We start from the raw sequence: 26,721 nt of genomic DNA, 5'->3' as shown, positions 1-26,721 counted from the left end.
TCTACTACAGTAATGTCTACTACAGTCCAGTCATGTCTACTACAGTCATGTCTACTACAGTCCAGTCATGTCTACTACAGTCCAGTCATGTCTACTACAGTCATGTCTACTAAATGTCTACTACAGTCCAGTCATGTCTACTACAGTCATGTCTACTACAGTCCAGTCATGTCTACTACAGTCCAGTCATGTCTACTACAGTCATGTCTACTACAGTCCAGTCATGTCTACTACAGTCATGTCTACTACAGTCATGTCTTCTACAGTCATGTCTACTACAGTCCAGTCATGTCTACTACAGTCATGTCTACTACAGTCCAGTCATGTCTACTACAGTAATGTCTACTACAGTCCAGTCATGTCTACTACAGTCATGTCTACTACAGTCCAGTCATGTCTACTACAGTAATGTCTACTACAGTCCAGTCATGTCTACTACAGTCCAGTCATGTCTACTACAGTAATGTCTACTACAGTCCAGTCATGTCTACTACAGTAATGTCTACTACAGTCCAGTCATGTCTACTACAGTCCAGTCATGTCTACTACAGTAATGTCTACTACAGTCCAGTCATGTCTACTACAGTCCAGTCATGTCTACTACAGTAATGTCTACTACAGTCCAGTCATGTCTACTACAGTCATGTCTACTACAGTCCAGTCATGTCTACTACAGTCATGTCTACTACAGTCCAGTCATGTCTACTACAGTCATGTCTACTACAGTCCAGTCATGTCTACTACAGTAATGTCTACTACAGTCCAGTCATGTCTACTACAGTCATGTCTACTACAGTCCAGTCATGTCTACTACAGTCCAGTCATGTCTACTACAGTCATGTCTACTACAGTCCAGTCATGTCTACTACAGTCCAGTCATGTCTACTACAGTCATGTCTACTACAGTCCAGTCATGTCTACTACAGTCATGTCTACTACAGTCATGTCTTCTACAGTCATGTCTACTACAGTCCAGTCATGTCTACTACAGTCATGTCTACTACAGTCCAGTCATGTCTACTACAGTAATGTCTACTACAGTCCAGTCATGTCTACTACAGTCATGTCTACTACAGTCCAGTCATGTCTACTACAGTAATGTCTACTACAGTCCAGTCATGTCTACTACAGTCCAGTCATGTCTACTACAGTAATGTCTACTACAGTCCAGTCATGTCTACTACAGTAATGTCTACTACAGTCCAGTCATGTCTACTACAGTCCAGTCATGTCTACTACAGTAATGTCTACTACAGTCCAGTCATGTCTACTACAGTCCAGTCATGTCTACTACAGTAATGTCTACTACAGTCCAGTCATGTCTACTACAGTCATGTCTACTACAGTCCAGTCATGTCTACTACAGTCATGTCTACTACAGTCCAGTCATGTCTACTACAGTCATGTCTACTACAGTCCAGTCATGTCTACTACAGTAATGTCTACTACAGTCCAGTCATGTCTACTACAGTCATGTCTACTACAGTCCAGTCATGTCTACTACAGTCCAGTCATGTCTACTACAGTCATGTCTACTACAGTCCAGTCATGTCTACTACAGTCATGTCTACTACAGTCATGTCTTCTACAGTCATGTCTACTACAGTCCAGTCATGTCTACTACAGTCATGTCTACTACAGTCCAGTCATGTCTACTACAGTCATGTCTACTACAGTCATGTCTACTACAGTCCAGTCATGTCTACTACAGTCATGTCTACTACAGTCCAGTCATGTCTACTACAGTCATGTCTACTACAGTCATATCTACTACAGTCCAGTCATGTCTACTACAGTCATGTCTACTACAGTCCAGTCATGTCTACTACAGTCATGTCTACTACAGTCCAGTCATGTCTACTACAGTCATGTCTACTACAGTCATATCTACTACAGTCCAGTCATGTCTACGACAGTCATGTCTAATACAGTCATGTCTACTACAGTCCAGTCATGTCTACTACAGTCATGTCTTCTACAGTCCAGTCATGTCTAATACAGTCATGTCTACTACAGTCCAGTCATGTCTACTACAGTCATGTCTACTACAGTCCAGTCATGTCTAGTACAGTCATGTCTTCTACAGTCATATCTACTACAGTTAGATCTACTACAGTTATATCTACAACAGTCATGTCTTCTACAGTCATGTCTACTACAGTCCAGTCATGTCTACTACAGTCATGTCTACTACAGTCCAGTCATGTCTAATACAGTCATGTCTACTACAGTCCAGTCATGTCTACTACAGTCATGTCTACTACAGTCCAGTCATGTCTAGTACAGTCATGTCTTCTACAGTCATATCTACTACAGTTAGATCTACTACAGTTATATCTACAACAGTCATGTCTTCTACAGTCATGTCTACTACAGTCCAGTCATGTCTACTACAGTCATGTCTACTACAGTCCAGTCATGTCTAATACAGTCATGTCTACTACAGTCCAGTCATGTCTACTACAGTCATGTCTAGTACAGTCCAGTCATGTCTAGTACAGTCATGTCTTCTACAGTCATATCTACTACAGTTAGATCTACTACAGTTATATCTACAACAGTCATGTCTTCTACAGTCATGTCTACTACAGTCATATCTACTACAGTCATATCTACTACAGTCATGTCTTCTACAGTCATATCTACTACAGTCATATCTACTACAGTCATATCTACTACAGTCATGTCTTCTACAGTCATGTCTTCTACAGTCATGTCTTCTACAGTCCAGTCATGTCTACTACAGTCATGTCTACTACAGTCCAGTCATGTCTACTACAGTCCAGTCATGTCTACTACAGTCCAGTCATGTCTACTACAGTCATGTCTACTACAGTCATGTCTACTACAGTCATATCTACTACAGTCATGTCTTCTACAGTCATGTCTTCTACAGTCATGTCTTCTACAGTCCAGTCATGTCTACTACAGTCATGTCTACTACAGTCATGTCTACTACAGTCCAGTCATGTCTACTACAGTCATGTCTTCTACAGTCATATCTACTACAGTTAGATCTACTACAGTTATATCTACTACAGTCATGTCTTCTACAGTCATGTCTTCTATAGTCATATCTACTACAGTCATATCTACTACAGTCATGTCTTCTACAGTCCAGTCATGTCTACTACAGTCCAGTCATGTCTTCTACAGTCCAGTCATGTCTTCTACAGTCCAGTAATGTCTACTACAGTCCAGTCATGTCTTCTACAGTCCAGTCATGTCTACTACAGTCATATCTACTACAGTCCAGTTATGTCTTCTACAGTCCAGTCATATCTACTACAGTCATGTCTTCTACAGTCCAGTCATGTCTACTACAGTCCAGTCATGTCTTCTACAGTCATGTCTACTACAGTCATGTCTTCTACAGTCATATCTACTACAGTCATGTCTTCTACAGTCATGTCTTCTACAGTCATGTCTACTACAGTCACTTCTTCTACAGTCATATCTACTACAGTCATGTCTACTACAGTCCAGTCATGTCTTCTACAGTCCAGTCATGTCTTCTACAGTCCAGTCATGTCTACTACAGTCCAGTCATGTCTACTACAGTCACTTCTTCTACAGTCATGTCTACTACAGTCATGTCTACTACAGTCCAGTCATGTCTTCTACAGTCCAGTCATGTCTTCTACAGTCCAGTCATGTCTACTACAGTCCAGTCATGTCTACTACAGTCATGTCTACTACAGTCATGTATTCTACAGTCCTGTCATGTCTACTACAGTCATGTCTTCTACAGTCATGTCTTCTACAGTCATGTCTTCTACAGTCCAGTCATGTCTACTACAGTCATGTCTACTATAGTCCAGTCATGTCTACTACAGTCGCCAGAACACCAGAGTGCCCTTGGGGAGCAGAGTGACATTTCTCTGGGCATCATGAGTACAGAGCAGGTCTGGCAGGGGGCAGGCAGTGTGTGTGTGTGTGTGTGTGTGTGTGTGTGTGTGTGTGTGTGTGTGTGTGTGTGTGTGTGTGTGTGTGTGTGTGTGTGTGTGTGTGTGTGTGTGTGTGTGTGTGTGTGTGTGTGTGTGGTCCAGACCTGTGAGTGCTTGGAGACCCAGTGACGCAGTACATTGAGGACTCTGTTGGTAGCAGCTCTACGGATGATAAACTCCCTGTCACAGGTCCTCTCGCTATTATTGAAACCTGAGAGAGAGAGAGAGAGAGAGAGAGAGAGAGAGAGAGAGAGAGAGAGAGAGAGAGAGAGAGAGAGAGAGAGAGAGAGAGAGAGAGATAAGGAGAAAGCGAGAGTCAAAGAAGGAAATTTACGACGCAGGTATTTACCAGGTGTTGATCTTGTCTTTTACCCTGGGAACTGCCGTGTCCGGCAGCTGCTGTTGCAATAGCATAGGCTGAGGCTGAGGCTGGAGACATCGTACCACGATTGTTCTCCCCCGTGGAGCCTCCAGACTGTCTGTATCGCATGTGTCGGTGTGTAGAGGGGGAGCGACAGGGGGACTCCGTCAGGGGGACTCGGTCCTCGCTGACTTGAGGGTTAGACTCTGGAAGGAACTTCTCCAGAGAAACGGTCTCCAGAACAGCTGTTAATTAAAATACACAGGCACTCAGTAAGTGTGCGTTATTTGTGTGTGTGTTCGTGTGTTCCTGCGTGTGTGTGTATTTTCATGTGTGTGTTTTCCTGCATGTGTGTGTGTATGTTCGTGTGTGTGTGTGTTCTTGCATGTGTGTGTGTGCCAGCCTACCCCTGCGGATGCTGCGTCTGAGTTTCCCACAGCAGGCGTCGATGCGTGGCATGTCTCCTCCTCCGTCTTCCAGCGTTGGGGGGGCAGGTTCCGGAGAACTGGGAGGATGGTCCAGAGAGGTGGTATGAGGGGAGTTGGAGAGCCCCGGGATTGTTGGCAGGCTGGGAGCCCGCGTGCAGGTGGGAGGGGGGGACGAGAACCCTGACGGAGCCCGGTTGGAGGTGGGAGGGGGGGACGAGAACCCTGAAGGAGCCAGGGTGGAGGTGGGAGACCGGGAGAAGGAGGGAGGGTGGGAGGAGGTGGGAGAGTTAGCAGCAGAGGAGGAAGGGGTGGAGAGGTCTAGGACTCCTGCCTTGGAGAAGGGGGAGGAGAGGGAAAGTTTGCGGGAGTGGAAGGGGGAGGAGAGGGAGAGTTTGCGGGAGTGGACAGGGGAGGAGGTGAGAGAGGGGGTGATGAGAGGAGGAGAGGAGAACTTGCGACAGAGACGGGGAGATTTGTTGTTGAAGTGCTCGCCGCCCCACGTCCCCTGGCTGGTAGCAAAGAACAACTCCAGAGACCTGAGAGGAGGAGAGGAGAGAAGAGAGGGGTGGGATAAGAAGAGGAGAGGAGAGAACAAAGGTAGAAGAAGATGAGGAGAAAGAAAAAAATGGACACACTTATTTCTACTGAGAAAGACGTCATGTGACAAACCGCTGCAACTGGGTCATTCCACGAAATGAGTGCCTTTTGATATTTTAGGAAGAAATTGTGCACAAATATTGAATATATAATATTAAAAGTATTAATATTAAATATTAAAAGCCTGTTATATTAAATTAAGTGACCTATATACCACACAGAAAATTCAAGTTTTCCATGTTTTCCAAAATTCCAAAAGTTTTTATATGAATATAAACTTGCTAAAGTGCCAAAGCTCAGCATCATGACATCTCCCTCTGTGCACCCTCTGACTTCTAGGAAGATTTGAACCCCCTTAACCCCAACATTTCTCCAAGTTTTCACCATCTGTCACGCCTTGGTCATAGTATTTTGTGTTTTCGTTATATATTTGGTCAGGCCAGGGTGTGACATGGGTTTAAAATGTTGTGTTTCGTATTGGGGTTTTGTAGGCATTGGGATTGCGGCTGAGTAGGGGTGTAGCATAGGTTTGGCTGCCTGAGGCGGTTCTCAATCAGAGTCAGGTGATTCTCGTTGTCTCTGATTGGGAACCATATTTAGGTAGCCGGGGTTTCACTGTGTATTTTGTGGGTGATTGTTCCTGTCTCTGTGTTTGTTATCACAAGATAGGCTGTATAGGTTTTCGCGTTTCGTTTGTTGTTTTTGTATATTTAGTTATTTCATGTATCGTTGTTTTTTCATTAAAGAACATGAGTAACTACCACGCCGCATTTTGGTCCGACTCTCTTTCGACAGACGAACGCCGTTACACCATCATTGTAAAGCCCTCATTATTTTGTTGCTTTAAGAAAGTAATTTCTGAAGTATTAAGTCATTTCTGAAGTACTAACTCACTTCTGAAGATGTATTATGTATTTAATGTGATTAGTGATTAAATGTAAGGTAAAAAAAAATACCTGTCAAGTGTTAATGTTTTTTAAAGAAACATTGAACATCTAATAGTCAGATCATATTGTCAAAGCAGGTGAACTGATTCTCTTTTTGGCCATTTTTTTGTGTTTTGGGGTGGAAAACTAAGCGGGTCGAGCATTACGAGTCAACCCTGTTACCCATAGATAGGCTAGAAATGTTTAAACAATAAAAAAAAATTGTGTGAAGCGTGCATTCAATTACTCGTCCTTGTTGCACAAAGCAAGCTTTCTTCCCCCTGTCACAAGGGGATTTATGGCTGATTTAAGATTACATCTGTCATGATTCCAACTGTCACGAGAGGGTGGCAGAGACCGCCCAGGAGACATTAAATGACGCTCAGGTGTGTCCTATTACTAATTATAATTTCCCTCTAAGAGAGGTGTGTTTTCTGTATCGCTTTGCAGTAGCTTGATTTCTGTTCCCTGTGTGTTCGTCCCCAGAGTGAGTTGTCCAGTGTTGGTTGTTTTTCCCAGTATCACTGTTATCCTTATATTTACGTTTATCTCAAATTGTTGATTCCTCATCTGGTCCATTCTCTGCACCTGGGTTCAACCTCCGCCCCTCACAAAATCATCAACCTTGTAAAGACACTTACTATAGTAATTTGAGATGGGAAACGTTGTTTTTCATTAAGTTGAACATGTGATATTTATGACAGAATGTTACAATTCATGTTACAATATCTTTGTTTTAAAGGATCTACTGTATGAACTACTGTAGGAGTGAAATGAAGGATGTACTGTATGAACTACTGTAGGAGTGAAATGAAGTATCCACTGTATGAACTACTGTATGAGTGAAATGAAGGATCTACTGTATGAACTACTGTAGGAGTGAAATGAAGAATCTACTGTATGAGTGAAATGAAGAATCTACTGTATGAGTGAAATGAAGGATGTACTGCACAAACTATTGTAGGAGTGAAATTAAGAACCTACTGTATGAGTGAAATGAAGAATCTACTGTATGAGTGAAATGAAGGATGTACTGTATGAACTACTGTATGAGTGAAATGAAGGATCTACAGTATGAACTACTGTATGAGTGAAATTAAGGATCTACTGTATGAACTACTGTATGAGTGAAATGAAGGATCTACAGTATGAACTACTGTATGAGTGAAATGAAGGATGTACTGTATGAGTGAAATTAAGAATCAACTGTATGAACTACTGAATGAGTAAAATGAAGGATCTACTGTATGATTTACTGTATGAGTGAAATAAATGATATACTGTATGAACTACTGTATGAATGAAATGAAGGACCTAATGTATGAACTACTGTATGAGTGAAATGAAGGATCTACTGTATGAGTGAAATTAAGAATCTACTGTATGAGTGAAATTAAGCATCTACTGTATGAACTACTGTATGAGTGAAATTAAGGATGTACTGTATGAGTGAAATGAAGGATCTACTGTATGAACTACTGTATGAGTGAAATGAAGGATCTACTGTATGAACTACTGTATGAGTGAAATGAAGGATCTACTGTATGAGTGAAATTAAGAATCTACTGTATGAGTGAAATGAAGGATGTACTGTATGAACTACTTTTAGTGAAATTAAGAATCTACTGTATGAGTGAAATTAAGCATCTACTGTATGAACTACTGTATGAGTGAAATTAAGGATGTACTGTATGAGTGAAATGAAGGATCTACTGTAGGAACTACTGTATGAGTAAAATGAAGGATCTACTGTATGAGTGTAATTAAGAATCTACTGTAGGAGTGAAATGAAGCATCTACTGTATGAACTACTGTAGGAGTGAAATGAAGGATGTACTGTATGAACTACTGTAGGAGTGAAATGAAGGATGTACTGTATGAATTACTGTAGGAGTGAAATGAAGGATCTACTGTATGAACTACTGTAGGAGTGAAATGAAGGATGTACTGTATAAATTACTGTAGGAGTGAAATGAAGGATCTACTGTATGAACTACTGTAGGAGTGAAATGAAGGATGTACTGTATGAACTACTGTAGGAGTGAAATGAAGGATGTACTGTATGAATTACTGTAGGAGTGAAATGAAGGATCTACTGTATGAACTACTGTAGGAGTGAAATGAAGAATCTACTGTATGAACTACTGTATGAACTACAATATGAGTGAAATGAAGGATGTACTGCACAAACTATTGTAGGAGTGAAATGAAGAACCTACTGTATGAGTGAAATGAAGAATCTACTGTATGAGTGAAATGAAGGATGTACTGTATGAACCACTGTATGAGTGAAATGAAGGATGTACTGCATGAACTACTGTATGAGTGAAATTAAGGATCTACTGTATCAATTACTGTATGAGTGAAATTAAGAATCAACTGTATGAACTACTGAATGAGTGAAATGAAGGATCTACTGTATGATTTACTGTATGAGTGAAATAAATGATATACTGTATGAACTACTGTATGAATGAAATGAAGGACCTAATGTATGAACTACTGTATGAGTGAAATGAAGGATCTACTGTATGAGTGAAATTAAGCATCTACTGTATGAACTACTGTATGAGTGAAATTAAGGATGTACTGTATGAGTGAAATGAAGGATCTACTGTATGAACTACTGTATGAGTGAAATGAAGGATCTGCTGTATGAACTACTGTATGAGTGAAATTAAGGATCTACTGTATGAACTACTGTATGAGTGAAATGAAGAATCTACTGTATGAGTGAAATGAAGGATGTACTGTATGAACTACTGTATGAGTGAAATGAAGGATCTACAGTATGAACTACTGTATGAGTGAAATTAAGGATCTACTGTATGAACTACTGTATGAGTGAAATGAAGGATCTACAGTATGAACTACTGTATGAGTGAAATGAAGGATGTACTGTATGAGTGAAATTAAGAATCAACTGTATGAACTACTGAATGAGTAAAATGAAGGATCTACTGTATGATTTACTGTATGAGTGAAATAAATGATATACTGTATGAACTACTGTATGAATGAAATGAAGGACCTAATGTATGAACTACTGTATGAGTGAAATGAAGGATCTACTGTATGAGTGAAATTAAGAATCTACTGTATGAGTGAAATTAAGCATCTACTGTATGAACTACTGTATGAGTGAAATTAAGGATGTACTGTATGAGTGAAATGAAGGATCTACTGTATGAACTACTGTATGAGTGAAATGAAGGATCTACTGTATGAACTACTGTATGAGTGAAATGAAGGATCTACTGTATGAGTGAAATTAAGAATCTACTGTATGAGTGAAATGAAGGATGTACTGTATGAACTACTTTTAGTGAAATTAAGAATCTACTGTATGAGTGAAATTAAGCATCTACTGTATGAACTACTGTATGAGTGAAATTAAGGATGTACTGTATGAGTGAAATGAAGGATCTACTGTAGGAACTACTGTATGAGTAAAATGAAGGATCTACTGTATGAGTGTAATTAAGAATCTACTGTAGGAGTGAAATGAAGCATCTACTGTATGAACTACTGTAGGAGTGAAATGAAGGATGTACTGTATGAACTACTGTAGGAGTGAAATGAAGGATGTACTGTATGAATTACTGTAGGAGTGAAATGAAGGATCTACTGTATGAACTACTGTAGGAGTGAAATGAAGGATGTACTGTATAAATTACTGTAGGAGTGAAATGAAGGATCTACTGTATGAACTACTGTAGGAGTGAAATGAAGGATGTACTGTATGAACTACTGTAGGAGTGAAATGAAGGATGTACTGTATGAATTACTGTAGGAGTGAAATGAAGGATCTACTGTATGAACTACTGTAGGAGTGAAATGAAGAATCTACTGTATGAACTACTGTATGAACTACAATATGAGTGAAATGAAGGATGTACTGCACAAACTATTGTAGGAGTGAAATGAAGAACCTACTGTATGAGTGAAATGAAGAATCTACTGTATGAGTGAAATGAAGGATGTACTGTATGAACCACTGTATGAGTGAAATGAAGGATGTACTGCATGAACTACTGTATGAGTGAAATTAAGGATCTACTGTATCAATTACTGTATGAGTGAAATTAAGAATCAACTGTATGAACTACTGAATGAGTGAAATGAAGGATCTACTGTATGATTTACTGTATGAGTGAAATAAATGATATACTGTATGAACTACTGTATGAATGAAATGAAGGACCTAATGTATGAACTACTGTATGAGTGAAATGAAGGATCTACTGTATGAGTGAAATTAAGCATCTACTGTATGAACTACTGTATGAGTGAAATTAAGGATGTACTGTATGAGTGAAATGAAGGATCTACTGTATGAACTACTGTATGAGTGAAATGAAGGATCTGCTGTATGAACTACTGTATGAGTGAAATTAAGGATCTACAGTATGAACTACTGTATGAGTGAAATTAAGGTAGATGCCCTCAATCTCACACAAATCATCAAGGAACCCACCAGGTACAACCCTAAATCAGTAAACAAGGGCACCCTCATAGACGTCATCCTGACCAACTGGCCCTCCAAATACACCTCCGCTGTCTTCAACCAGGATCTCAGCGATCACTGCCTCATTGCCTGTATCCGCTACGGAGCCGCAGTCAAACGACCACCCCTCATCACTGTCAAACGCTCCCTAAAACACTTCTGTGAGCAGGCCTTTCTAATCGACCTGGCCCGGGTATCCTGGAAGGACATTGACCTCATCCCGTCAGTTGAGGATGCCTGGTCATTCTTTAAAAGTAACTTCCTCACCATTTTAGATAAGCATGCTCCGTTCAAAAAATGCAGAACTAAGAACAGATATAGCCCTTGGTTCACTCCAGACCTGACTGCCCTCGACCAACACAAAAACATCCTGTGGCGGACTGCAATAGCATCGAATAGTACCCGCGATATGCAACTGTTCAGGGAAGTCAGGAACCAACACACGCAGTCAGTCAGGAATGCTAAGGCCAGCTTCTTCAGGCAGATATTTGCATCCTGTAGCTCCAACTCCAAAAAGTTCTGGGACACTGTGAAGTCCATGGAGAACAAGAGCACCTCCTCCCAGCTGCCCACTGCACTGAGGCTAGGGAACACGGTCACCACCGACAAATCCATGATTATCGAAAACTTCAACAAGCATTTCTCAAAGGCTGGCCATGCCTTCCGCCTGGCGACTCCAACCTCGGCCAACAGCTCCGCCCCCCCCGCAGCTACTCGCCCAAGCCTCTCCAGGTTCTCCTTTACCCAAATCCAGATAGCAGATGTTTTGAAAGAGCTGCAAAACCTGGACCCGTACAAATTAGCTGGGCTTGACAATCTGGACCCTCTATTTCTGAAACTATCCGCCGCCATTGTAGCAAACCCTATTACCAGCCTGTTCAACCTCTCTTTCATATCGTCTGAGATCCTCAAGGATTGGAAAGCTGCCGCAGTCATCACCCTCTTCAAAGGGGGAGACACCCTGGACCCAAACTGTTACAGACCTATATCCATCCTGCCCTGCCTATCTAAGGTCTTCGAAAGCCAGGGGAGACACCCTGGACCCAAATTGTTACAGACCTATATCCATCCTGCCCTGCCTATCTAAGGTCTTCGAAAGCCAAGTCAACAAACAGGTCACTGACCATCTCGAATCCCACCGTACCTTCTCCACTGTGCAGTCTGGTTTCCGAGCCGGTCACGGGTGCACCTCAGCCACGCTCAAGGTACTAAACAATATCATAACCGCCATCGATAAAAGACAGTACTGTGCAGCCGTCTTCATCGACCTTGCCAAGGCTTTCGACTCTGTCAATCACCATATTCTTATCGGCAGACTCAGTAGCCTCGGTTTTTCGGATGACTGCCTTGCCTGGTTCACCAACTACTTTGCAGACAGAGTTCAGTGTGTCAAATCGGAGGGCATGCTGTCCGGTCCTCTGGCAGTCTCTATGGGGGTGCCATAGGGTTCAATCCCCGGGCCGACTCTTTTCTCTGTATATATCAATGATGTTGATCTTGCTGCGGGCGATTCCCTGATCCACCTCTACGCAGACGACACCATTCTATATACATCCGGCCCGTCCTTGGACACTGTGCTATCTAACCTCCAAACGAGCTTCAATGCCATACAACACTCCTTCCGTGGCCTCCAACTGCTCTTAAACACTTGTAAAACCAAATGCATGCTTTTCAACCGTTCGCTGCCTGCACCCGCACGCCTGACCAGCATCACCACCCTGGATGGTTCCGACCTTGAATATGTGGACATCTATAAGTACCTAGGTGTCTGGCTAGACTGTAAACTCTCCTTCCAGACTCATATCAAACATCTCCAATCGAAAATCAAATCTAGAGTCGGCTTTCTATTCCGCAACAAAGCCTCCTTCACTCACGCCGCCAAACTTACCCTAGTAAAACTGACTATCCTACCGATCCTCGACTTTGGCGATGTCATCTACAAAATTGCTTCCAACACTCTACTCAGCAAACTGGATGCAGTTTATCACAGTGCCATCCGTTTTGTCACTAAAGCACCTTATACCACCCACCACTGCGACCTGTATGCTCTAGTCGGCTGGCTCTCGCTACATATTCGTCGCCAGACCCACTGGCTCCAGGTCATCTACAAGTCCATGCTAGGTAAAGCTCCGCCTTATCTCAGTTCACTGGTCACGATGGCAACACCCATCCGTAGCACAAGCTCCAGCAGGTGTATCTCACTGATCATCCCTAAAGCCAACACCTCATTTGGCCGCCCTTCGTTCCAGTTCTCTGCTGCCTGTGATTGGAACGAATTGCAAAAATCGCTGAAGTTGGAGACTTTTATCTCCCTCACCAACTTCAAACATCTGCTGTCTGAGCAGCTAACCGAAATCGCTACAGCTGTACATAGTCGGTAAATAGCCCACCCTTTTTCTACCTACCTCATCCCCATACTGTTTTTATTTATTTACTTTTCTGCTCTTTTGCACACCAATATCTCTACCTGTACATGACCATCTGATCATTTATCACTCCAGTGTTAATCTGCAAAATTGTAATTATTCGCCTACCTCCTCATGCCTTTTGCACACAATGTATATAGACTCCCCTTTTTTTCTACTGTGTTATTGACTTGTTAATTGTTTACTCCATGTGTAACTCTGTGCTGTCTGTTCACACTGCTATGCTTTATCTTGGCCAGGTCGCAGTTGCAAATGATAACTTGTTCTCAACTAGCCTACCTGGTTAAATAAAGGTGAAATAAACATAAAAAAAGGATCTCTTGTATGAACCACTGTATGAGTGAAATGAAGGATGTACTGTATCAATTACTGTTTGAGTGAAATTAAGGATCTACTGTATGAAATACTGTATGAGTGAAATTAAGGATCTACTGTATGAACTACTGTATGAGTGAAATGAAGGATGTACTGTATGAACCACTGTATGAGTGAAATGAAGGATGTACTGTATGAATTACTGTATGAACCACTGTATGAGTGAAATTAAGGATCTACTGTATGAACTACTGTATGAGTGAAATTAAGGATCTACTGTATGAACTACTGTATGAGTGAAATGAAGGATGTACTGCATGAATTACTGTATGAGTGAAATGAAGGATGTACTGCATGAATTACTGTATGTGTCACGCCCTGGTCGAAGTATTTTGTGTTTTTCTTCATGTATTTGGTCAGGCCAGGGTGTGACATGGGTTTTTGTATGTGGTGTGTAGCTTAGTGGGATTGTAGCTTAGTGGGGTGTTCTAGGAGAGTCTATGGCTGTCTGAAGTGGTTCTCAATCAGAGGCAGGTGTTTATTGTTGTCTCTGATTGGGAACCATATTTAGGCAGCCATATTCTTTGGTTGTATTGTGGGTGATTGTCCTGAGTGTCTTGATGTCCTTGTGCTGTGTTAGTTGACACAAGTATAGGCTGTTTTCGGTTTTCGTTTCGTTTATTGTTTTGTAGTGTTTGTGTTTATTCGTGTTTACGTTGTGTGATTAAACATGGATCGCAATATACACGCTGCAGTTTGGTCCGACTCTCCTTCACCATATGAAAACCGTGACAGAATCACCCACCACAGGACCAAGCAGCGTGTCAACAGGCAGGAGCAGCCCAAAGAGGAGAAGCGCAATAAGGATTTCTGGACATGGGAGGAAATCCTCGACGGGAGAGGACCCTGGGCTAAACCAGGGGAATATCGCCGCCCCAAGGAGGAACTAGAGGCAGCCCCAAAAATGTATTGGGGGGGAGGCTTACAGGGAGTATGGCTACGCCAGGTAGGAGACCTGCGCAAACTCCCTGTGCTTACCGGGGCTAGAAAGACCGGGCAGGCACCGTGTTATGCAGTGGTGCACACGGTGTCCCCAGTGCGGGTGCATAGCCCGGTGCGGTATATTCCAGCTCTGCGTATTGGCCGGGCTAGATTGAGCATCGAGCCAAATGCCATGAAGCCGGCTCTATGCATCTGGTCCCCAGTGCGTCTCCTTGGGCCGGCTTACATGGCACCAGCCTTGCGCTCGGTGTCTCCGGTTCGCCTAAATAGCCCAGTGCGGGCTATTCCACCTCGCCGCACTGGCAGGGCGACCGAGAGTATTCAACCAGGTAAGGTTGGGCAGGCTCGGTGCTCAAGAGCTCCAGTGCGCCTGCACGGTCCGGTCTATCCAGTACCACCTCCACACTCCAGCCCTCCGGTAGCAGCTCCCCGCACCAGGCTTCCTGTGCGTGTCAACTGCACAGTACCACCAGTGCCAGCACCACGCATCAGGCCTACAGTGCGCCTCGCCTCTCCTGCGCTGTCGGAGTCTCCCGCCTGTCCGGCGTTGCTGCCGGAGTCTCCCGCCTGTCCGGCGCTGCTGCCGGAGTCTCCCGCCAGTCCGGCGCTGCAGCCCCTCAGCCCAGAGGCGCCAGAGCCCCTCAGCCCAGAGGCGCCAGAGCCCCTCTGTCCTGAGCTTCTTTTCACTCCTGAGCTTCTTTTCACTCCTGAGCTTCTTTTCACTCCTGAGCTTCTTTTCATTCCTGAGCTTCTTTTCACTCCCGAGCTTCTTTTCATTCCCGAGCTTCCCCTCAGTCCCGAGCTTCCCCTCAGTCCCGATCTGCTCCTCAGTCTAGTGGGGTTCTGGGTGAGGAATACTAGGCCATGGTTGGCGGCGAGTGTGGACTATCTAGGGACGCAAGGAGAGGGGACTAAGACATTTACTGAGTGGGGTCCACGTCCCGCGCCGGAGCCGCCACCATGGACAGACGCCCACCCGGTCCCTCCCTATCGATGTGAGGTGCGTTCGGGAGTCCGCACCTTAGGGGGGGTTCTGTCACGCCCTGGTCAAAGTATTTTGTGTTTTTCTTCATGTATTTGGTCAGGCCAGGGTGTGACATGGGTTTTTGTATGTGGTGTGTAGCTTAGTGGGATTGTAGCTTAGTGGGGTGTTCTAGGAGAGTCTATGGCTGTCTGAAGTGGTTCTCAATCAGAGGCAGGTGTTTATTGTTGTCTCTGATTGGGAACCATATTTAGGCAGCCATATTCTTTGGTTGTATTGTGGGTGATTGTCCTGAGTGTCTTGATGTCCTTGTGCTGTGTTAGTTGACACAAGTATAGGCTGTTTTCGGTTTTCGTTTCGTTTATTGTTTTGTAGTGTTTGTGTTTATTCGTGTTTACGTTGTGTGATTAAACATGGATCGCAATATACACGCTGCAGTTTGGTCCGACTCTCCTTCACCATATGAAAACCGTGACAGTATGAGTGAAATTAAGAATCAACTGTATGAACTACTGAATGAGTGAAATGAAGGATCTACTGTATGATTTACTGTATGAGTGAAATAAATGATATACTGTATGAACTACTGTATGAGTGAAATTAAGAATCTACTGTATGATTTACTGTATGAGTGAAATAAATGATATACTGTATGAATGAAATGAAGAATCTACTCTGAGTGAAATGAAGGATATACTGTATGAGTGAAATGAAGCATCTACTGTATGAGTGAAATGAAGCATCAACTGTATGAGTGAAATGAAGGATCTACTGTATGAGTGAAATTAAGAATCAACTGTATGAACTACTGAATGAGTGAAATTAAGGATCTACTGTATGATTTACTGTATGAGTGAAATAAATGATATACTGTATGAGTGAAATTAAGAATCTACTGTATGAGTGAAATTAAGAATCTACTGTATGAATGAAATGAAGAATCTACTCTGAGTGAAATGAAGGATATACTGTATGAGTGAAATGAAGCATCTACTGTATGAGTGAAATGAAGCATCTACTGTATGAACTACTGTATGAGTGAAATAAAGGATCTACTGTCCATTCTCTGCACCTGGGTTCAACCTCCGCCCCTCACAAAATCATCAACCTTGTAAAGACACTTACTATAGTAATTTGAGATGGGAAACGTTGTTTTTCATTAAGTTGAACATGTGATATTTATGACAGAATGTTACAATTCATGTTACAATATCTTTGTTTTAAAGGATCTACTGTATGAACTACTGTAGGAGTGAAATGAAGGATGTACTGTATGAACTACTGTAGGAGTGAAATGAAGGATGTACTGTATGAACTACTGTATGAGTGAAATGAAGTATCCACTGTATGAACTACTGTATGAGTGAAATGAAGGATCTACTGTATGAACTACTGTATGAGTGAAATGAAGGATCTACTGTATGAACTACTGTATGAGTGAAATGAAGGATCTACTGTATGAACTACTGTATGAGTGAAATAAAGGATCTACTGTTTGAACTACTGTGAGTGAAATAAAGGATGTACTGTATGAACTACTGTATGAGTGAAATGAAGCATCTACTGTATGAACTACTTTGAGTGAAATAAAGGATCTACTGTATAAACTACTGTGAGTGAAATAAAGGATCTACTGTATGAGTGAAATTAAGAATCTACTGTATGAGTGAAATTAAGAATCTACTGTATGAGTGAAATTAAGAATCTACTGTATGAGTGAAATGATGGATCTACTGTATGAATTACTGTATGAGTGAAATAAAGGATCTACTGTATGAACTACTGTATGAGTGAAATGTAGGATCTACTGTATGAACTACTGTATGAGTGAAATAAAGGATCTACTGTTTGAACTACTGTGAGTGAAATAAAGGATCTACTGTATGAGTGAAATGAAGCATCTACTGTATGAACTACTGTGAGTGAAATAAAGGATCTACTGTATGAGTGAAATTAAGACTCTACTGTATGATTGAAATGATGGATCTACTGTATGAACTACTGTATGAGTGAAATAAAGAATCTACTGTATGAGTGAAATGATGGATCTACTGTATGAATTACTGTATGAGTGAAATAAAGGATCTACTGTATGAACTACTGTATGAGTGAAATAAAGGATCTACTGTATGAACTAATATAATAATAATAATAATAATAATAATATATATAATGAAGGATCGACTGTATGAACTACTGTATGAGTGAAATTAAGGATCTACTGTATGAACTACTGTATGAGTGAAACAAAGGATCTACTGCATGAACTACTGTATGAGTGAAATAAAATAATCTATGTATGAACTACTGTATGAGTGAAATAAAATAATCTATGTATGAACTACTTTATGAGTGAAATGAAGAATCTACTGTATTAGTGAAATGAAGGATCTACTGTATGATTTACTGTATGAGTGAAATAAATGATCTACTGTATGAACTACTGTATGAGTGAAATTAAGGATCTACTGTATGAACCACTGTATGAGTGAAATGAAGGATGTACTGTATGAATTACTGTATGAGTGAAATTAAAAATCAACTGTATGAAGCATGTACTGTATGAACTACTGTAGGACTGAAATAAAGGAAAGAAAGAAAAAAGAGTGTTACTCTTGTTGGTCCAGAGCAAGCTGTGTGATCTTCAAAAACTGTAGTCAGGACAGAGAGACGTGATGGACAGACGATCAGAGGAGTGATACTGAACCCTGTGAGGAGAGGGGAGGAGGAGGATAGCACAGGAAAGGATGGGAGAGTAAGTGGAGGAGTGAAGTGGAGGAGAGGAGCAGAGTAGAGGAGGGGAGGAGTAGGGGAGGAGTGGAGGATGGGGGTGGAGTAGGGGAGTAGTGGAGGACAGGAGAGGAGGAGGGGAGGGGAGTGGAGGAGGACAGGGGTGGAGGGAGAGAATGAGAGTGAAAGAGACAGAGATGGTGATGGTCAGCATGCATGTCTAATATATGAGGATGGAGGGGGAAGAGAGAAAATGGATAAAGGAGTGATGGATGAATGAGAAGATACATATTGTGTATGTGTGTGTGGGTTCATACAGTATATCTTTCTACCTGACCGGTATAGAGGTAAAGGGTTTCTTGTATATGTCAGCCAGTTTGTCCATGACCACAGCAGCAGTAGTAAAGATCCTGTATGTGTGGAGGAAGGTGTTGAGGAAGTCGATAGAGAGGAAGCGCAGGTCCGTCAGTCTTTCCAGCAGCCGCTCCACGCTGGCGTAGCGGATCTGGGGGACCTTGCAGGAGTTGAGCGTCTTGCTGAAGCAGATGTCCACATCATCTTTGTGCAGACATGCGTCCGATCTGGTGGGACACGTATGAATAAGATCAACATGATCTCCCAGAGAGGACGAAGGGAATTGGATAACCTGGGGATTATAAACCCTCACTGGTGTAGAAAAGGGGAAAAAATGATTTAAACTTTATTTGAGCTCTTACTTGATCATGTGCGGCACAGTGACTTTAGAGTTTTCCTCAAACACACTGGTCATCAGGCCATTACAGCGGATGTTATCTATACACTATCAACAGAGAGAAAGAAATAGTTACAGAATGAAAGACAGAGGGAGAAAAGAGTGGTGAGACACATGTCCCTGTCCCTGGTTCTGAACCTCTTTCAAAATGAGTGGTTAGAGGCTTGCAGAAGCAGTTGGAGTATGAGTTGATTTGGGACTGGGCACCTCATCCCCAGGTGTGTTTACCTGACTGATGTCACTGGTCCAGCCAGCTTTCTCCTGGCGGGAGGGAGCCAATAGGATGACAGAGAAGGTGGGGCCATCAGGGGGTTCCACCATGATCTTAAATTCCAGGTGGTTGAAGCCCTGACTTCCTGCATTGTCTACATAGGAGAGAGAGGGGGAGAGCAAGAGAGAGAGTGAGAGAACAAGAGAGAGAGAGAGAGAGAGAGAGAGAGAGAGAGAGAGAGAGAGAGAGAGAGAGAGAGAGAGAGAGAGAGAGAACAAGAGAGAGAGAGAGAGAGAGAGAGAGAGAGAGAGAGAGAGAGAGAGAGAGGAGAGAGAGGGAGAGAGAACAGAGAGAACAAGAGAGAGAGAGAGAGAGAGAGAGAGAGAGAGGTGCAGAGAGAGAGAGGGAGAGAGAGAGAAAGAAACAGAGAGACAAGATTAATAGACTTCTTGTTGATTGGGGGATTGATTTGTTTGATTGATTAAGAAAGACACTTACAGTCCTCATCATTGGCGTCCAGCTCCTCTACAAGTGTACATTCTATCAGGGTCAACACCCCACCCTGCTGTTAGGATCAAAGGGCAGAGGTTAGAGGTCATACATCATGTATAGAGGAAGGCCAGTTGAGTTCAAATCTGCTTGACATACAAATGTTTCCCACTACCTTGTGTACAGGTGTTTGACCATGCGAAAGTACATGCATGTGTGTCTGTGTTTGATTCTCACCTTGATCAGGTGCAGCTTGCCCCCGGAGGTGCGTGTGCAGACAAGGAAGTGTTTTGTAAACAGGAAACACTGTCGCTCTCCTTCCTTCTTGAGTGACAGAGAGCCCAGACGGACCTTACTGAGCATGCCCCGTTCATTGCTGGATGGGAGCTGGATCAGTGAGCCTGATGGGTAGATGGAGAGGGGGGATGGTGTGTGTGTATATTTGGTGGGAGGCGGGGAAACAAAAAACATAGGTTACACATACTGTACTACTGATGACAGTTACCGGCAACCATCTTTACATTTAAGTCATTTAACATTTAAGTCATTTAGCAGACGCTCTTATCCAGAGCGACTTACAAATTGGTGCATTCACCTTATGACATCCAGTGGAACAGCCACTTTACAATAGTGCATCTAAATCTTTTAAGGGGGGAGAAGGATTACTTTATCCTATCCTAGGTATTCCTTAAAGAGGTGGGGTTTCAGGTGTCTCCGGAAGGTGGTGATTATAATGCTGTGTATTCTGCCTGGTGTGTGTGTGGGTGATAATACGCATATGTACTCACCCTGTCTGACAAAGGTCTGGCTGGTATCCAGTAATATGTCACAACCTTCTACGATCATTCTCTCAATGGCCAGATTCTTACGAATGTTCTCTGTATCGCTCACCTCATCATGCATCATCCTGACAACAAAACCACAGTTAGCTACATTATCAATACAACTACTGTTACCTACATTATGAACATAACCACCTTTAGCTACATTATCAAGACAGTGACAGTTAGCTACATTATCGACACAGCCGACGTTAGCTACATTATAGAAACAACCACTGTTTGCTGAAAATACATTAACTTCATAACCACTGTTAGCTTAATCTATATTATCTAAGCAACCACTGTTAGCAACAGCTACATTTTCTACACAACCACGCTTGGAAAAATTATCAACACAACCACTTTTAGCTACATCCACACAGCCACTGTTAGCTACATAATCTACACAACCACTGTTAGCTAAATTATATACACAACCACTGTTAGCTACACCTACATTTTTTACGCAAGAACTATTAGCTCCATTAACTACACAACAACCCTTAGCTAAATTATCAACATTATCTACACAGCCACTGTTATTAACTACAGCTAAATTATCTACACAACCACTGTTAGCTACAGCTGCCTTGTCTATGCAACCACTGTTAGCTACAGCTACATTTTTTACACAACCACTGTTAGCTACATTATCCACACAACCACTGTTAGCAACATTATCTACACAATCACTGATAGCTAGATTATCAACACAACCCCAGATAGCTACATTACCTACACAACCACTGTTAACTACAACTACATTATCAACAAAACTACTGTTAACTACATTATCAACACAACTACTGTTAGCTAAAGCTACAGTATCCACACAGCTACTGTTAACTACATTATCTACACAACCACTGTTAGCTACAGCTACATTATCTACACAACCACCCTTAGCTACATTATCCACACAGCCACTGTTAGCTACATTATCAATACAACTACTGTTACCTACATTATGAACATAACCACCTTTAGCTACATTATCAAGACAGTGACAGTTAGCTACATTATCGACACAGCCGACGTTAGCTACATTATAGAAACAACCACTGTTTGCTGAAAATACATTATCTACATAACCACTGTTAGCTTAATCTATATTATCTAAGCAACCACTGTTAGCAACAGCTACATTTTCTACACAACCACGCTTGGAAAAATTATCAACACAACCACTTTTAGCTACATCCACACAGCCACTGTTAGCTACATAATCTACACAACCACTGTTAGCTAAATTATATACACAACCACTGTTAGCTACACCTACATTTTTTACGCAAGAACTATTAGCTCCATTAACTACACAACAACCCTTAGCTAAATTATCAACATTATCTACACAGCCACTGTTATTAACTACAGCTAAATTATCTACACAACCACTGTTAGCTACAGCTGCCTTGTCTATGCAACCACTGTTAGCTACAGCTACATTTTTTACACAACCACTGTTAGCTACATTATCCACACAACCACTGTTAGCAACATTATCTACACAATCACTGATAGCTAGATTATCAACACAACCCCAGATAGCTACATTACCTACACAACCACTGTTAACTACAACTACATTATCAACAAAACTACTGTTAACTACATTATCAACACAACTACTGTTAGCTAAAGCTACAGTATCCACACAGCTACTGTTAACTACATTATCTACACAACCACTGTTAGCTACAGCTACATTATCTACACAACCACCCTTAGCTACATTATCCACACAGCCACTGTTAGCTACATAACCCACACAACCACAGTTAGCTACATAATCTACACATACACCGTTAGCTACATTGTCAACACAAACCATGTTAACTACATTATCACCACAATCATTGTTAGCTACATATACAACATACACACTGTTATCTACAGCTACAGTTGAAGTCATAAGTTTACATACACCTTAGCCAAATACATTTAAACTCAGTTTTTCACAATGCCTGATATTTAATCCCAGTAAAAAGTCCCTGTCTTAGGTCAGTTAGGATCACCACTTTATTTTAAAAACGTGACATGTCAGAATAACAGTAGAGAGAATGATTTATTTCAGCTTTCATTTCATCACATTCCCAGTGGGTCAGGCCTTGCCTTTAAATTGTTTCAGTTGGGTCAAACGTTTCGGGTAGCCTTCCACAAGCTTCCCACAATAAGTTGGGTGAATTTTGTCCCATTCCTCCTGACAGAGCTGGTGTAACTGAGTCAGGTTTATTGGCCTCCTTGCTCGCACACACTTTTTCAGTTCTGCCCACAAATTTTCTATTGGATTGAGGTCAGGGCTTTGTGATGGCCACTCCAATACCTTGACTTTGTTGTCCTTAAGCTATTTTGCCACAACTTTGGAAGTATGCTTGGGGTCATTGTTAATTTGGAAGACCCATTTGCAACAGGGCTCCGGGCAGCCGAGCGGAAATGGAGGAAAACTCGCCTCCCTGCGGACCTGGCATCCTTTCACTCCCTCCTCTCTACATTTTCCTCCTCTGTCTCTGCTGCTAAAGCCACTTTCTACCACTCTAAATTCCAAGCATCTGCCTCTAACCCTAGGAAGCTCTTTGCCACCTTCTCCTCCCTCCTGAATCCCCCTCCCTCCCCCTCTCTGCAGATGACTTCGTCAACCATTTTGAAAAGAAGGTCGACGACATCCGATCCTCGTTTGCTAAGTCAAACGACACCGCTGGTTCTGCTCACACTGCCCTACCCTGTGCTCTGACCTCTTTTTCCCTCTCTCTCCAGATGAAATCTCGCGTCTTGTGACGGCCGGCCACCCAACAACCTGCCCGCTGACCCTATCCCCTCCTCTCTTCTCCAGACCATTTCCGGAGACCTTCTCCCGCCACCTCACCTCGCTCATCAACTCATCCCTGACCGCTGGCTACGCCCTTCCGTCTTCAAGAGAGCGAGAGTTGCACCCCTTCTGAAAAAAACCTACACTCGATCCCTCCGATGTCAACAACTACAGACCAGTATCCCTTCTTTCTTTTCTCTCCAAAACTCTTGAACGTGCCGTCCTTGGCCAGCTCTCCCGCTATCTCTCTCAGAATGACCTTCTTGATCCAAATCAGTCAGGTTTCAAGACTAGTCATTCAACTGAGACTGCTCTTCTCTGTATCACGGAGGCGCTCCGCACTGCTAAAGCTAACTCTCTCTCCTCTGCTCTCATCCTTCTAGACCTATCGGCTGCCTTCGATACTGTGAACTATCAGATCCTCCCTCTCCACCCTCTCCGAGTTGGGCATCTCCGGCGCCCCACGCTTGGATTGCGTCCTACCTGACAGGTCGCTCCTACCAGGTGGCGTGGCGAGAATCTGTCTCCTCACCACGCGCTCTCACCACTGGTGTCCCCAGGGCTCTGTTCTAGGCCCTCTCCTATTCTCGCTATACACCAAGTCACTTGGCTCTGTCATAACCTCACATGGTCTCTCCTATCATTGCTATGCAGACGACACACAATTAATCTTCTCCTTTCCCCCTTCTGATGACCAGGTGGCGAATCGCATCTCTGCATGTCTGGCAGACATATCAGTGTGGATGACGGATCACCACCTCAAGCTGAACCTCGGCAAGACGGAGCTGCTCTTCCTCCCGGGAAGGACTGCCCGTTCCATGATCTCGCCATCACGGTTGACAACTCCATTGTGTCCTCCTCCCAGAGCGCTAAGAACCTTGGCGTGATCCTGGACAACACCCTGTCGTTCTCAACTAACATCAAGGCGGTGGCCCGTTCCTGTAGGTTCATGCTCTACAACATCCGCAGAGTACGACCCTGCCTCACACAGGAAGCGGCGCAGGTCCTAATCCAGGCACTTGTCATCTCCCCGTCTGGATTACTGCAACTCGCTGTTGGCTGGGCTCCCTGCCTGTGCCATTAAACCCCTACAACTCATCCAGAACGCCGCAGCCCGTCTGGTGTTCAACCTTCCCAAGTTCTCTCACGTCACCCCGCTCCTCCGCTCTCTCCACTGGCTTCCAGTTGGCTCGCATCCGCTACAAGACCATGGTGCTTGCCTACGGAGCTGTGAGGGGAACGGCACCTCAGTACCTCCAGGCTCTGATCAGGCCCTACACCCAAACAAGGGCACTGCGTTCATCCACCTCTGGCCTGCTCGCCTCCCTACCACTGAGGAAGTACAGTTCCCGCTCAGCCCAGTCAAAACTGTTCGCTGCTCTGTCCCCCAATGGTGGAACAAACTCCCTCACGACGCCAGGACAGCGGAGTCAATCACCACCTTCCGGAGACACCTGAAACCCCACCTCTTTAAGGAATACCTAGGATAGGATAAAGTAATCCTTCTCACCCCCCTTAAAAGATTTAGATGCACTATTGTAAAGTGGCTGTTCCACTGGATGTCATAAGGTGAATGCACTAATTTGTAAGTCGCTCTGGATAAGAGCGTCTGCTAAATGACTTAAATGTAAAAATGTAATGTAATGTCCCATGGTGTTTATACTTGCGTACTATTGTTTGTACAGATTAACGTGGTACCTTCAGGCATTTAAAAAAAAGGAGAGCCGCACACTTAAAGAGCTCAGATGCAAAAACTTTAAAGTGTTTGGAATTTGCTCCCAAGGATGAACCAGACTTGGGAGGTCTCCAATTTTTTTCTGAGGTCTTGGCTGATTTCTCTGGATTTTCCATGATGTCAAGCAAAGAGGCACTGAGTTTAAAGGTCAGTCTTGAAATACATCCACAGGTACACCTCCAATTGACTCAAATTATGTAAATTATCAGATGCTTCTAAAGCCATGACATCATTTTCTGGAATTTTCCAAGCTGTTTAAAGGCACAGTCAACTTAGCGTATGTAAACTTCTGACGTACTGGAATTGTGATACAGTGAATTATAAGTTAAATATTCTGTCTGTAAGTCGCTCTGGATAAGAGCGTCTGCTAAATGACTTAAATGTAAATGTAATGTAAACAATTGTTGGTAAAATGACTTGTGTCATGCACAAAGTAGATGTCCTAACCGACTTGCCAAAACTATAGTTTGTTAACAAGACATTTGTGGAGTGGTTGAAAACTAGTTTAAATGACTCCAACCTAAGTGTATGTAAACTTCCTACTTCAACTGTACATTAACAGATACATTATCCACACTCACTTTGACAGCTCCTCTAGTTTGGACTTGGCGAACTCCAGGCTCTTGCGCTCCACGTGCTCATGAGGTGTGTGCCAGCAACTCATGGAGAGTGATGATGTAATGAGGAATCTAAACACATCGGAAAGCTGTCTGACTGTCTGTCAGTCAGGCGACATATAGCTCTACATGTGAGGAGAGAGGAGGTCTGGATCATATGGTAGATGTGGAAGTTGAGGGGTTAAAGGTCGGAGGTTAATGAGGTCTGATGTGTGTGTGCGCGCGCACGTGTTTTTACCTGAACATGGGGTATGTGAGGAAGGTCTCCAGCATGCGTTCCTCACAGGCAGTATTAGTCTCATACTGCTTCAGCAGCTTGTCAAAGTCTCTGTTCTGTTTACAGTTGGCCAGGACCTGCAGGCTGTACTGGTGGTTCCTCACAAACTCCTGGTAGATATTCAGCATGGGCAGCAGAATGTCAAACAGGTCCGCTAGAGAGAGAGCAAGAGAGACATTACTACACATTATACACACGTAATAAATTACACTGAACAAAATATTAAAACATTTAAATGCAACTGAGTTACAGTTCATATAAGGAAATGTATTAGGCCCTAATCTATAGATTTATCATGACTGGGAATACAGATCTGCATCTGTTTGTCATAAATAACATTTTTAAAGGTAGGGGCGTGGATCATAAAACAGTCAGTATCTGGTGTAACCACCATTTTCCTCATGCAGCATGACACATCTCCTTCGCATAGAGTTGATCAGGCTGTTGATTGTGGCCTGTGGAATGTTGTCCCACTCATCAATGGCTGCAAAGTTGCTGCATATTGGTTGGAACTGGAACATGCTGATGCACACGTCAATCCAGAGTATCCCAAACATGCTCAATCGGTGACATGTCTGGTGAGTATGCAGGCCAGCTTCAGGAATTGTGTACAGATCCCTGCAACATGGGGCCGTGCATTATGATGCTGAAACATGAGGTGATGGCGGTGGATGAATGGCACGACAATGGGCTTCAGGATCTCGTCATGGTATCTCTGTGCATTCAAATTGCCATCAGTAAAATGCAATTGTGTATGTAGCTTATGCTTGCCTGCCCATACCATAACCCC

The 26,721-nt window shown here is 42.9% G+C and overlaps 1 pseudogene; it reads right to left on the bottom strand.

Moving 5' to 3' along the window:
* Positions 1–3,786: 3,786 nt before the first annotated feature.
* Positions 3,787–26,721, bottom strand: part of LOC127925807 (ras-specific guanine nucleotide-releasing factor 2-like) — a 32,489-nt pseudogene continuing 9,554 nt past the window's right edge.

Source organism: Oncorhynchus keta, unplaced genomic scaffold (genome assembly GCF_023373465.1).
Source record: "Oncorhynchus keta strain PuntledgeMale-10-30-2019 unplaced genomic scaffold, Oket_V2 Un_contig_6284_pilon_pilon, whole genome shotgun sequence".
In the NCBI taxonomy this organism is placed as follows: domain Eukaryota; kingdom Metazoa; phylum Chordata; class Actinopteri; order Salmoniformes; family Salmonidae; genus Oncorhynchus; species Oncorhynchus keta.
Note: the sequence above shows the minus strand (reverse complement) of the source record. Positions and strands in the feature narration are given on the sequence as shown.